Source organism: Xyrauchen texanus, chromosome 6 (genome assembly GCF_025860055.1).
Source record: "Xyrauchen texanus isolate HMW12.3.18 chromosome 6, RBS_HiC_50CHRs, whole genome shotgun sequence".
NCBI lineage: Eukaryota > Metazoa > Chordata > Actinopteri > Cypriniformes > Catostomidae > Xyrauchen > Xyrauchen texanus.
Genome location: NC_068281.1, coordinates 47,908,307 through 47,923,910, shown reverse-complemented (window position 1 = coordinate 47,923,910; position 15,604 = coordinate 47,908,307).

The following is a 15,604-nucleotide window of genomic DNA, read 5'->3' as shown; positions in this document are numbered from 1 at the left end:
ATTTCCAGTAAAGCTGTAATTGATATAAATTCAAAACTGAATATAAATTCATTGATTACTATAATAGAATAACTTTCTAGTGAAAAAGTAGTGTAACACAACATTTTAAATTCTTTAAATTAATTAAAATATATACTTGTATGTACATTAATTGGATTACTAATATACTAATAATTATTTTAAATAAGCTATGTGAAAGAAGTGTTTTAGAAAGTAACTTAAAGTACAATAATTAGTAATGATTTTGTATGAAGTAATCAGTAAAGTAATCGGATTACAAATTAGGAGAGGTAATTAGTTTACAACTCAATGACTTATAGTGAAAACTGTTTTATCGTGGGCCTACCGTTGTTTCTGATTCAATTACATAATTCACAAGGCATTGTGGGATGAGTAGTTCATTCATACAAAAATAAATTGAATTACACATTCTTGTACGTTTTTTTTGTTTATTTAATACTTCCTAAACCAAGGTTACTGAAAAAATGGGTAATAACTGTTGCGCTTTATTTGATGGTATCATAATGTTCCTTTTCCATTACCATCTACAGTAAGCTTTAGAAATAAAATCAAAAAGTTATAAAAGTTCTAGAGAAAAATTGCGATAATAATGGTTCCTTTGTTTACCAAGAGAATCATATGTAATTTTATAGCTGTGAGACTGTGAAAAGATTTAAGGGTGTGACAGACACAAAATTACGGTGGCATACCGCATATAGTCCCAACCTAATCTATCAAAGCTAATCTATTGTTCAACTAATCTTTTATAATAAGTTGTCTATTGAATGTCTAAAACCTATTTCCACAACCTATTCTTTAGATTTCATATTTGCTTTTCAGATTTCAAAAGGGCCAACTGATCTATTTGGTGGCTAAACATCATAAAATATGTTTGGTTTCAATTTTGATTTGTAAATATCATTTTAAGATTTGCTCATTTAACAAAAGCTCAATTGTAAAACAAACAGCTAGAGCTAATTATTATTATACAGAAATTGTTTAATCTATCGACTCATTCAGCTACTGTAAATATTTGAAGAATCTTGGTATATTTTGACATTATTAAAGGAGATTCTCTATTCAAATCTAAATTTAATCTACACTCAACACCTCCAGCATCTAATGTTAAGTTTGTCTTTTATGAGCATGAATAACTTTAATTATGGGACTTGAATAAAATCAGCACATTTGTAATGTTACATTAATAATTTCTTGCACTACATGGGGCAAAATCAACATGGTCCACCTGGTTTTCTCTACTTATTCAATTCTAATTCAATTTTTAAGTGCACTACAATGAGCATACGACTTTGCATCTTATACACTTATTCTGTTATTTGAAAGTGGTTCATTATAACACGATCAAATTCATGATGCGAAATGGATAGTTATTTTTCTTCCACTAGAAAAATGGAACGGGTTTCCCTCGGTGAAGTACTGACCTGGACCTGCTTACTCAACACTACCCTAGCCAAATAAATATGGCACATACTGTGGTCTATAGCACTGCACTATGCAGGGCAGGTTCAATAGAAAATGATGATGGACCAGTGGAGCTATAGACATGTGCACACTCTAATTTCCCCCTCCTGTGTTTATGTGTGGCTTTCCAGAATGAAATTGTTTCCAGTAATCTGAAGTGCACAACTAACAAGCCTAAGCATAAACAATCGTGAGTGTAGGCCGGTCCTGGCGGGTCTTTTCTTTAACAGTTTGGATAGAATTGATCAATTTATGGAAACTAAAGAAGAGTTTTCTCTCTCCTTCTTAATGGCTCCGTTCCAGAACCATGTGAGATGCCTTGCTTTAGACTGCCTACGTAGTGACAATTCACACAAAACGTTTTCTTGCGTTCAAAATAGCTATACAGAGCACAGCGGAATGAAGTGAAACATAAGGGTCTTGATATGCTTTTTTTTCATAGATAATGTGCCGCTCATAGCACGAAATGCAAAAACATCCATTAATTTGCCAAAAACGCAATTAGAAAATAGCTCAAACAGAATGAACACATTCTGTATGAACTGTCTGCATCCATGTGAAATGGAACCTCATATGAGAGTGTTGATTTGGAATGCTCTGCACAGGAAGCAACTTCATGTGTCATACAAATAGTGCTCTGCATATGAATCACTCTCACAATGAAGACTTAACTCACAGTTGATTCAGTTCACATTATGATGTTGCTAAGATAATAGCGTGATACTCTAACAGGCATAAAAATGATAGCACACACAAAGTGTGTAAAATGTAGCATTTTGTATTTGAATTTAATGAATGTATATTATTTTAACCTCTTCAACTCTGCATACCTCTGTGGACCCACCAGGAGTTCCGTGAAAGGGACCAAAAGTTAAAATGTAAAAGCCCACGAAGACATTCATATGTGGTACTATTTGAAAGCTTAGAATATGCACTTTTCACAAAACTCCATTTGTTTTGCATTTATGTTAGATTAACAAAATAAGACCTGAAAAACTCCATGTCACAAATAAGCGCCACCCCTTGGTGATGACGTAGGAATATGAATTGAGCATAGTTTTCAGTTTTTTTCAGTCTATCAGTTGAAAGCTGGAATTCTTAGGAATGTTGCCTTAACACTATAGTTTGAATGATTATCAAATGATTATCACAAAGTGAAACATGATCCCAGTTAGTCAACAAAGACAAATGTCTCACATCTGCTCCTGTCACTGCTTCTGTAAGCCCCAAGTAGCCACAAACTCTATATCAGTGCTTACGTTTTGCTCAAACTTAGCCATTTTCTACTTGCCTATGAGCTTGTATCAGATGTCCAGAACATAATATGCAGGCAAGCAGAAAAAGCAAAATACAGTATGTTCTCGACTAACTATAACTATTCTATTAGGATCTCAGCTTTTCTCACCTAGTTTAAGTTTCTAGTCCACTCAGAAGCCAAGATAATTGATGAAACAGTTGGGAAGGTGCATGGGATCACAAAATCGACTGAATGTCTATGAATAAACAAGCGCATGGAGCTGCGTTAGAGTGCCACCTGCATTTCAGATCTGTATATTGTGATTGAAGGTGAGTTTTTTTTTTTTCCAAGTACTTGCTATCTAGTGGAATGGACAAACACTTTAGCAGGGACATAGAGCAATCAGAGCCTGAATCACAAGCTTTCAAAGACAGGATACAATTTGTGTGTACATCACAAGATTGAAAACATACACAATATTGTTTATTAATTATTGGAATATTTGTATTATTATTATTTGTTTGTTTTTTCTATAAAATTAGACAAATATTTTGTATTTAGTCCATTGTATGTGTGAATGGTGAGCTTTTCAATTTGAGTGTGAAAAACGCCATTCTGAAGATGTTAAAGTTTTAATTTCTCTCTATTCATCTGCAATGCATTTATATTTCATAAGCAGCTTAAGGCATTGCCGTACCAGCAAAGGATACTTGCAATGCTGTCTCGGAATTTGGCCAGAAGAAGGTATGTTAGAAGGCACAACCTTTTGGAACAGCCTTTGCATTGGAAGCATGTCCATGATACCTGAAAATGCTGTCTATATAAAATCCAGTTTATAACATTTAAATAATATATTTTTTTAAGCATGTTCAAAGATGATGGACTTGCCCTATTTTATACTGACACTAGAATGTTTAAGCCTGAGGTGACTGTTTGATGTAATTTTTATAAAAAAAAAGCAACATACTCAAACTCCAGTGGAGACTTATGCTCATTCAATGACATAGATAGTGAGGATCTAGTTTGAGTATGTTGTACTTTTTAATCTACACAGTTTAGATCAATCAAAGTTGCAATGTCATCGAAGAAAGAGCCCTAAGTAAAAAACCTGGTAGACTAACCACTGGTGCCATCACTTTTCCACAGACCAGAGTCTTTCATAACGCTTGTTTGCCAATCATAAACAGAAACTGAATTTTTAAGTCAGGGGTGATTCCTTCCACACAGTCGCATTACATTGAAAGTCATCCAGGAACAATGTGAAGGCAGAAAACTCTTCCCATATCTTGTGTTGGTGTCATTGGCTGTGTGTTCAAGCAAACTCTACAGTATTTTGGCATTGGTTCACTTGCAACAAAGATTGGCTAAACATGATTTGTACCTACTACACTGTGTTTTGTGCAGTGAATTATTGGTTGCAAGAGCATGAAACCATTGAGTTTCAAAAGACATTTAGAGTTCACCCTTACAAAAAATCTAGACTTGCCGCAAATTCACCACTCAAATTTTCACATGCAAATGAGCTTGTTATTCGATGCAAATATTTGCCAGGAGTATACAGCTCTTAACCAGTAATGGTGATGAACCTGCAGCAATCCTTTGGCGACAATTAAGAGTTTTGCGCAAAGCTCGTTTGCATGTGAAAATAACGAGTGCCGAATTTGCAGCAAGCTTGTGACAACTCCAGATTTTTTAAAACAAGCCTGATTTTTCCAAAAGTTTTTCATGGCAATATTATTTTCAATGTTTTATTTTAAGGAAAATTGGTAACTTCGTCTCAAAGAATCACATTATTACAGTATACCTAATTTTTTTTACAAATGTATTTTTATGTGGCGGCCAAAAGTTTGGAATAATGTACAGATTTTGTTGTTTTGGAAGGAAACTTTACTCACTAAAAAAAAGAATAGGTACTTTCTTAACCAAACTGGCATTCAACTGCTCACAAAGTATTGTCAGGACAGTACTGATGTAAAAAACAGCACCATCACTATTCTCAGAGGATGGAGTCTCATGGTACTCTCCGCAATCCACTCACAACTTACCACGTGCCCCACTGAGAGCGAGAACCCTTAATCGCGACCACCTGGAGGTTACCCAGTGTGACTCTACCCTCCCTAGCAACCAGGCCAATTTGGTTGATTAGGAGACCTGGCTGTCACTGGATTCAAACTCCTGACTCCAAGGGTGGTAGTCGGTGTCAATACTCACTGAGTTACCCAGGCACCCTCAGCACCATCACTATTTGAAACAAATTCCTTTTTATCAAATCTAGACAGGCCCCATTTCCAGCAGCCATCACTCCAACACCTTATCCTTGATTAATCATGCCTAATTGCTAATTTGATACTAGAAAATCACTTGCCATTATATCAAACACAGTTGAAAGCTATTTGGTTCATTAAATGAAGATTAACATTGTATTTGTGTTTGTTTTTGAGTTGCCACAGAATGCAATAGACTGGCAAGGTCAATATTAGGTGAAAAATGGCAAAAAGGAAACAGCTTTCTCTAGAAACTCATCAGTCAATCATTGGAGGAATGAAGGCTATACAATGCTTGAAATTGCCAAAAAACAAAAACAAAACTGAAGATTTCACACAAAGGTGTACACTACAGTCTTCAAAGACAAAGGACAACTGGCTCTAACAAGGACAGAAAGAGATGTGGAAGACCAGATGTACAACTAAACAAGGATAAGTACATCAGTAGTTATCTCTAGTTTGAGAAATAGACGCCTCACATGTCCTCCGCTGACAGCTTCATTGAATTCTACACGCTCAACACCAGTTTCATGTACAACAGTAAAGAGAAGACTCAGGGGTGCAGGCATTATGGGAAGAATTGCAAAGAAAAAGCCACTTTTCAGAAAACAAAGAGAAAAGGTTAGAGTGGACAAACTGGACAAACTGACAGCTAGAATGCCAAGGATCTGTAAAGCTGTCATTGCTGCACTTGCAATTATAATAGTAATTTTTCACGTTCTTAATGTACTGACTATACATTGTGATCAGTTGAATGCCACTTTGGTGAATAAAAGTAAAAATGTATTTCCATAAGAGCAAAATCTGTACATTATTCCAAACTTTTGGACACCAGTAAAGCAGCCATTTTCTGGTCAAATGAACACTAGAGGCATTACAACAATTACTTTTATTTACTTTTGTACAAATCCTGAACAAAATTCCAGATTACATGTTCATGAACACGTTTCGTTCTGTTCACACAATGCTATCTTATGACATTGAAACACTTTCACTATAGCGCATGACTTGTAAGGCAATTGTAACAGTTCATGGATGGGCAAGGAGGAGGCAGGAACCAGCTGAACAGTAAACAAAGTTTTAATGAGAAACTGAACTTAAAACAAACGTAAACAAACACAGATACATATGCATCTCCGGCTGCCCCTTATCTCACTCTCCCGCTGATCAGCTGATTCAGAACAGAACATGCTCCATCATGGCCCGGCCACACCCTCCTCCTCGTCACAGCGATATATTTTAATGTTTGTATTACATAACCACCTAACTTTACAAGCTTGTTTGGCCTTGATCAAAGTGCGCGGTAGCTCAACCGAAGAGCGTTGCACTTGTGATGTAATGTACCGGAGTCCTGAAGAACATGCAAGTTGAGACATGATCCAAAAAAGACATAGAAGTCCCACAAAATGAAATGGTTGCTTCAGCAATTGTAATGTAATTTAGCAAAGATTACGTCACAGTCACAAGCAATTTTTGTTTTGGATCCACACTTGATGCCCATTGTAAAATCTGGGTTCTGAAGGAAAGCCTGTTGACACCACTACTCTAGAAAACGACAGATTATTGATGATTAATGACTGAGCAACGTGTAAATGGTCTCTGTCCATGTTTGTCACAAAGGGGGAAAAAAGCTCTCTAATGTAACTGTTAATCACAGTTGTTGATGTCTGCCACATGTGGATTCATTATAAGGCAATACTAACTGTTTCCTAAACCCCAAAGCTGAAACTTAGAATGGCATTGTTGTCAAAATGACTAATTCTTCATGCATTAATAACCCTGAAACTTTTGAAGAAGAAAAAACAATTGGGAAACAACTAATGTTTACGTCATTGCACGTTGTTTTAAAGCAGCTTTACAGATAATTACATTACAGTAGCATCTGTAATGTCTAAAGTACTCAATGAGCTGTTTAATCAAAAAACTTTATTGAAAATCGTAATTGACAATTGCCTGATTCTTCTAAAATAGCCTCATTTATCTCATTTTCTTTGCAAAGCACGAAGTCTTTAAGCAGCTCTGCTATGGTAAAGGGGGGGAAAACATCAAAAAATGTGTGCAACATGGCTGATAAATGACGTCATTTAAAGGGGTCATATAATGCCATTTTTGTACAAGTTAATATGAATCTTTAGGGTCTAAATGAAAACTTTGTAATATACTTTTATTAAAAATTCTCATTAGTATTTTAAGAAAACACTAATTTTACCTGCTCAGAAACAGCTCTGTTTTCAGCACGCCGTTTCAGTGCACATGACTTTAAATGATAATGAGCTTTGGTCACCCCGCCCCTCCGTTAGGGTTAGCGATTTACAAAGATTAATATAAAGGTTAATAAAACGTTACACTTACTTCTTCTGGAGGTGCAGAGGGAATATAAATAGTTGGTACCGAATCTTTTTTCAGCAGCAGCTTCTTAGCAAAACCAGCTCTATACTGACCCTCATTTATAAAGCAGTCTGGTGAAAAATGATTCGCGCAAACATGAACGCATTGACGTTGCTCGTGGGGAATATTCCCATCATAAACAAAACTCAGCCACAGCGTCTTCAGCGGTTCAGATTTAGGAACATCAAAATGACTGCTGTGTTCTTTATTACACCGAAGAACAGAACACCACAATCGCTTAGGCGCCATTCTGCTCCAGTGTATCAACAATGATGACGGACTATGATTGACAGCTCGCTCACGAGCGAGGGCGGGTCTGTGTTGAAACACTGCTGTCAATCAACAATCCTGGGAGGGGCGTCCGACCGTGTGACGTCACACAGTCGAACGGCTCGATTTGAGGCAGGGGAAAATATATAAGGAGATTAAAACAAAAACACTGGATGGATTTTTATCATAATAGGATGGTTGTGTACAGGCACAGCCAACACACATTTCAGTACAATCAACTTGAAAAAGTGCATGTACCATTATATGACCCCTTTAAAAAAAAAAAATGGATGTACGTTAAGATACATTAAATAAACGTCCTAACACCAGACGAAGGGCTGACTCAAACAACCAAACTGTTGGTTACATGCCTGTAATTCCACTTCAATTCCATGCATAGCTTTCTGTCATTTTGACACCTCTTCATTTATACCAGTACAATACATTCTTCACAGATTACTTCATCATGCAAATAATTACAGTCATTAGCTAGCACTTTCCATTCCATAGTTAGCCTACCCATAAAAGCATTATGCTGTTTAGAAATGTGCACCCAATATAATTATGGCTTTAAAAGTTTGAAAGACTGTTTAAAGTCGAAAAAAACAAAATCATGTATATCATGTTTTGTATATCAGTGTTTCCCAACCACTGTGACCATGATAGATTGTCAGGTATGCTGTGGAAAATTAGCAAATTCCACAAAATATATAAATGCATGAAAAAATCATAATAATTTCAGGGATACAAACTCCACACTTTACGGAGAAATTTGCTGCTTTGAAACCATAATCAATCACTTTTGTGATTGTGAAGAGCAAATATTAATGTGCAAATATGAGTTAAGGGTCTTTCACATGACTCACGTCAGCGCTGCAGAATACATTCAAGTCTATGAAGTGACGTCACACCAAAGCGTTTTTCACACACATGTTTTTCCTTCACCAATAATGTCTTGGAGAGTACTAAGCAACAAGAAATATTTAAAAACTGTCCAAATTGTGGAGACATTGAATGTCTAATAATTTCTTTTAATGAAATATTACCTTATCTTTAACGAATATCAGAGACCCCAGTTATTGAACTAATTTAAATTCACCCCTCTGTGATGTTATCTGCAACTCTTGTCATGTGGACGAAGATGCGGTGCTTGACGCTGAGGTGAGCCTCCAGAACCAAATTTAAACTGCCACGAAAAGTCATCTGTCTGAGGAAAAGACTCAAAATATAATGAATATTGCCTCCGCATCAACCTTGATGCGTTTCATTATGCACATGCGAGTTTAAGTCGATGCGGAACAGGAGGAAGGTTTGAGTTGTCGATTGAGTTCTGTTCAGTTCATTTTTTATGTGTTTTCATATTTTATTAGTATATATTTTTTTGTAATGTTGCTTTGTTCATATGTCATGTTTTAGTGGCTTTTGCTGTCACTGCAGGGGAAAAAAACATTAATTTGCTTTGTGTGGTGTCTCTGTTGTTCATCTGTTCTCTTCATAAATAAATAAATGCATAATCTGCTATATGCTCGTCCTGTAAGTCAGTGTTTCCCAACCTTTTTTCTGCCACGGCATGCTTTTTACAACTAAAAAATTCTATGGCACACCACTAACCCACATAGGCTAACCATCGTCAATATTGTTTCCATAAAAATAACCTCATTGAGGTTTTGTGGGATCAGCTAGTCTGTAAGGTGTATGAGTAGTGCTCAACAAGACATCTATGTCAAGTTGCATAATCTACTTCAATAATGGTGCGTTCACATACAACGCGAAGAAAATGTTCATCTCACATTGCTCGCAGGAATTTGACTGCTGGATTATAAATGTTTGTGTAAATTCACGTATGTGCCAGTAACGCGAACAGCAAGTATTGCCGCTTCTCTTCCGGAAAAGGACAGGAGGGGATTCTATGACTTGGTTCATAGTAAAGTACAACCAATAGCTGGAATCAAGTAGATGAGCATATTTTCAGAACTTACCAGGTAGTCCAACATCCTCGCTCACTTTCCTCAGGTCTCTGTACATGAATGAGTTTGTGTCATACAATTCCGGGTGCCACACACCGCTACAACAATGTTTTCATTCATTTTTCCAGATTTCGTCTGCTTCTACGTCGGTATGTCAGTGATATCCGGACAATCTCAATGCTGATAGGCTTTGCGACAACGCGTTATGCAGATTTTTCCTCATGGACTGTAAAATCGTAATGCTATAACATGTGGATTTTCAGTCTCTCAAAGCACATCAGCTGATTTTACATATGTTTATTTACAGTTGGAGGTTCAGTTCAAGTTCAGGTTCTTTCACGCCCTTTGATATAAAGGGTAGAAAACACTGGCTGTTGCTTAAACAGGTTATAGCCTGCTGATCGAGAATATTGTATTTTGGTTTCCAGGTCTCCTCACCTTGGGGTTATTGTGCTCAGTTATTGTATTCAATCTAACAAAACAGAAAGAAGAATACCAAGAAGTCAATTAAAATCACAGAGAAAAGGTTACTCATAGGTGAAGAGAGGCCTAGAGTTTGGTCTATAGAGTGTGATGGTTATCTTTATGTAAAATGTAACTCCCAAGCATCTCCCAAGATCTTCAGGCTTTTTAGGGGTCCAAGCATCGAAGGTGCTAAGTCCTAAAGACACCAAATGTGGCAGGACCAAATCTCCCCTCACTACTCAAGGTCACAAACACACACCCGTCCCTAGGTGGTACTATAATATGCAGATTTGCGTTTACGACCAAATGTTCAAAAGATATAGGTTGATAAATGAATTGGGCAAACACATAGTTAATACATTCTTATATCATTCACAGTATTTTATGCATTTAAGTACATGCTAAACTCACTCAAAGCATTTTACTTATTTTTTAACCTGACAATAAGGACATGTATAACAATTTAAACAATAGAATTCTCATTACACATTTTCACTTAACTGAGAAACACTTTGGGTTATAAATCTTTAAATAAGATATGATTAATTCTTAATTTACATACCCAAACCTCACAAGAGCACAAAAAGTGGTCAAACGCCACACATGCAATCCATATGCATCCTTCAAATATGATCCATAACAAACACTCAATATAAAATTTTGACTATTCTGAACACATAATTAATGCAATTTATAAGCGTTCTGTGTAAAATCTAATATTTACCCAAGAATTCTCAACCAATTAACAAAACTGGGAACTCTCTTGCACAACGTATGTTCTCACATCTCTAACACGAGGGAGTGCCGAAAAGGAGGTGTCGACATGTCCAGTTTATGACAAGAGGTAAATTACATTAAATGTCTCCACTTGGCTACATAAGGATAACCTGTGTCAAAATAATCCTGGATTATTTGTTTGCATGTTTCAAACTGTTCATCCTTTACCATTGGTTTTGTATCTACACTACTTACTTTTAGCAATGCAATTAAAACCCTTTCAAAATTACAAGTGTGTCTTATCTTTATCACAATAAAAATGTAGCAGAAAACATTTGGAGACCAGGTGGGTCAAGGTTTGGCAGGTTAGCTTCAGCAGTCAGCACCAACTGTTGGATGCCATAACTACACCATTCTGCAGGCCAAAAAGAATATTTCTCCACTGACGGCAATTCAAAATTAGTGAGTATTCTGACAAATAGGATGTATACTCTGTGTGCTATCAGAGATCTCACAATTCAGGATAGTCACCAGTGAAGGGCTTGGGACTGGACACTATTCGTGTGGTGTCTTCAGCCAAACAGCATTGTCAAGACATTTTCCTGTGGCTCCAGAATGAATAGTCATATGACATTTACAGCTCAGATTAAAGTACTTCGGAGTTACAAGCCAATACATTATTTTGGTCTGGCCCATTTTCACTTCTTAAATTATATCTTCTAAATGCAAAGTCCAAAATTAAAGAAACTTGGTAAGATTCAGCACAAAGACATTTTGAGGATGAATGCCAAATTTCATCAAATTCTCTTCATTGGAAACATTATAACTAAAAACGTATATTAACTCTCCAACTGATCCAAGTAAATCGACATGTACCTTCTTTGTAAAATAGCGTGATAGCTGCACAGTGCAGCTGTGAGATACAGCAGAGCTCTATCTGTAAAAGAGAGTTTACCCTCATCACCTCTGTGTCACATGACCGTTTACACGCTACACCCTCCGCCCTGTTCCTTGCCACCCAGCAAATGTGACTAGAAGACAAATGGGATTGATTGATCCCTATTCTGAGCACCTGACCGATCCATTATCGCTGGAACGACGCAACACCACCATCATTCAGCAAAGGAGATCTACACTTTTTTTCTTTCCTTTCATGCAACCCTTATCACAATTGGTAATCTCGCCCGCCACAGTATCAAGTGAGCATGCTGTGCCACTCCCCTGGCAGTATCCAAACATCCCCCTCCCTCCTGCTATCCTTTTCTTCTGTCTAAACTTGAAAAAAGAGCCAAACAACTTACTCACGCATGAGGCTAGCACGAGATGTGCGATCCGGCATCCCCTCTCCCATTCAAGTCTATACTGAGTGCTGACTGTCTAAAAGCAAAAGTGTGTGAAAATATAAAGCATGAATAGTAAACAAGGAGAATAAAATGATACATAATTATTAAAAAAGAATAATTTAAAAAGATTGTAGATTTAACTCCCTGAGAAAATTTTTATAGCTCAAATGTTGCCCTTTCATAATTAGTTATGCCTCATTGAAGAATCAACTTTGTGTTTGATGTTTCTCCTAAAATTGATGATTTAAAAAAATTCTTCATAAAAGCATGCTAAGCCAATCCAACCAGCTCCATGGTGAAAAACTTTTATAATATCTTAAACTATATTAAGTTATTTATTTTAAGCATTGAAACAATATATTTTAGTTTTATTACATTTTTATATATATACAAATATATAAGTAGTTTGTGGCAAGAGAGTCTCAACTGCGTCATTCACAGTGCATCATAAGTGTGGGCGGTTGCTGCAGAGCTCTTTTTGGGTGCTTTGTGAGCCTCGATTCTCTGATTGGTGAATTGTTTCTCTTCAGGATCATGGGTAGTGTAGTTCTTTACAGTGAATTCTGCTATAAAACACACATTTTAAGCATGAAGTTGAAACCATGTGGACTAATGGCTTCAGCAAAAGCACATACCATCAGTTAACAACTGCAAATCTATGGGTAACTCTACCTTTTTAGCTTAATCCATAAGGAGGATTTCGTGGTACCAAAAGGGGGCTTTTTCGTGGACAGTGGCACCGAACTCCAGACAACCTGTTGGAGCACTTGTTCAGGAAGTTAAATAACTTGCGCATGATTTTTTGCTGATTTAAGCATAATGACATCATCAATTGCACAAAAACAACAATGGCACTGGGAACAATGGAATGAAATGAATTTTTTACTTCCAGAACCTGACTGTTGTAATCTATTGTTGACAAACAGAAATAGTATAGAGCTTTAACATTAATGTAATATACATTTTTATAAGTATTTTTTTTCATGTCTTTTCACAGTTTTAGTGATTTTAAACCAAGTATGCTGTTTGCAGGTTGATTACCGAAAAAGTGGAAACACTGTGCCTCTGTGGTTCTATCATAACAGTACTCTGTCCTGACACAACAACACTGGCTCAACCAATGGCATGAATTTGGGATGAGACTATTTGTTTGAATGACCAATGGAAGAGGAAGAGTTTTTGCAGTTCTGTTTGTCACGGTAACACAGAAGTGCAACCTGGTCTCATAGACGTCCATTACTATCTGTACGTTTTTGCTAAATAATTTTAATTTCATACCCTAACTGATAGATCATTGCACATGTGATACAAAAGTATGGGGTACGAGTCCTGAAGTGCACATGAGTCGACACGTGAGTCAAAAATTGCCATAAAAATACCACAAAACGATGTGATACCTTTAGCAATTGTGATTTGATTTAACATTAGCTTTTTCTTTTTTAAGGTTTAGGGTAGGTATTGTTGTTTTAAAACTCTATAGATCTTAAACTTTTAAAAAATTAATCTGTTTGGTATGGGCTGGATCTAGGGGGACTATGGGGTGGTTAAATTATCCCTATGCTCCCCTAAGTACAAGTGAATCAAAGGCATCATGGCGCTAACCATTATGAAATTTGCTGGAATGGAAGACACGTGCACCCCACCCCTGTCGATAGAAGATACGTGCACAAAAGTCTCTGTGTGCTCTCCATTTAATCTTATTGATGTGGAGAAAAATTGGGAAATTAAAGGTATCTCATTTGTGACTTTTCTTTCCTATTGGTGAATTTGGTGGAGTCGCATATATCACAGTTGGTTAAAGTCACAAAATATAAATTTGCAAGAATTCTGTGCTGAGTGACTCCAGCCAGGTCTCCTAAGCAACCAAATTAGTCCAGTTGCTAGGGAGGGTAGAGTCACATGGGGTAACCTCCTTGCGGTCACTATAATGTGGTTTGTTCTTGGTGGGGCGTGTGGTGAGTTGAGCGTGGATATCTCCACACATGCTATGTCTCCGTGGCAATGCGCTCAACATGCCACGTGATAAGATGCGTGGGTTGATGGTCTCAGACGTGGAGGCAGTTGGGATTCGTCCTCCGCCACCCGGATTGAGGTGAATCACTACGCGACCACAATGACTGAAAAGCACATTGGGCATTGGGCATGCCAAATTGAGAGAAAAAGAGGGGAAAAAGAAGGTATATCTATTGGAGCTCCGTGTGGTTGTTGAATGTCTGGCTATGATATTTTCTTCATGTCAGGCAACAGATTATACACCAGAACACACACAGAGCAACTTCCATTTCTGCCTTGATGTTTATTGTGTACTGTAGAATGCAACTCTTACATTTCACAGGAGGATTTATATTTACAGTCAGTCAGCATGTAAACACAAACAGAGCCCTTGAAGTCAAAGGATTATTTTATTTGTCCGCTCTGATGTTACATTTGAAACACAGCTTGCCCCATATAAGATATGCAGAACAAGCCATGACAGGTTATGAGCCTGCAGACTCTAGAGTAACTTACTGAAACAAGAGAACTTTAAACCAACAACTCTCATGCAGCAGATTGCCGAATGACAGCTTTTTATAAGGGTGGTAATAGTTTACTCCTTGTGAACTGTATCTTATTGAGTACAGGGTTGAAAAAAACAGCAAATACAACATAAATATTAATTAGAAACACTCGCAAAGTTTCTAGGCACGCATGAGCACATTCACTACCATAATGTATTTATGTATTTCTCATGATTTTTGTTTTATTATTATTTTTATTTATTAAAATACACAAAAGTAATCCTCTATTCCAGAACTTCTTTTGCCTGGTGATGGCTTTGTGTGAATCACAAACATGATGGGAGAAAGGTGCCATGTGTTGTTCCTGGCAGGCTACTCAGCCTTCATATGGTTAGGATTAGGGAATCTGTTGACTGCCAGGAACAAACCATTGCCCCTTTGCACAATGAGCAATGAACAGACCTAAATGAAAGTCTTTATTTAATGATCAAACTCCAAATCCCACACTCATTTAAACACAAGCACTACAAAAGCTTTATTTTCTTCAGGATAAAGGTAGGGGTTGGGTTAGATGTTCATAAATATCTATATAATAGCAGTCATTGCAATTTGATCTGCCTGTTGCATGTTTTATATTGCTTATAAATGTTTAGGTTTAGGTGTGGGGGTGGGTTAGGAGATCTAAAATAATAAAATATATTTCAGTAAGCACACACAATATCTAAAGATAGTTAAGCCTGTGACCAGGTCCGGATTAACAAATTCTGGGCCCCTGGGCACAAAGGCATCATGGGCCCACCCCTCCTCCTATTAACTCAACCTCTGCTAGTTACATGTAAAACTATGTTGGTTACAAAATTCAATTGCTTGTTCAGTAGGCTACAGCAGCCAATGAAAATGAACAACACACATCTATAAATTTAATTAAATCATACAAACCAGCAGCAAGCATAATAGCATGTAATAATATATA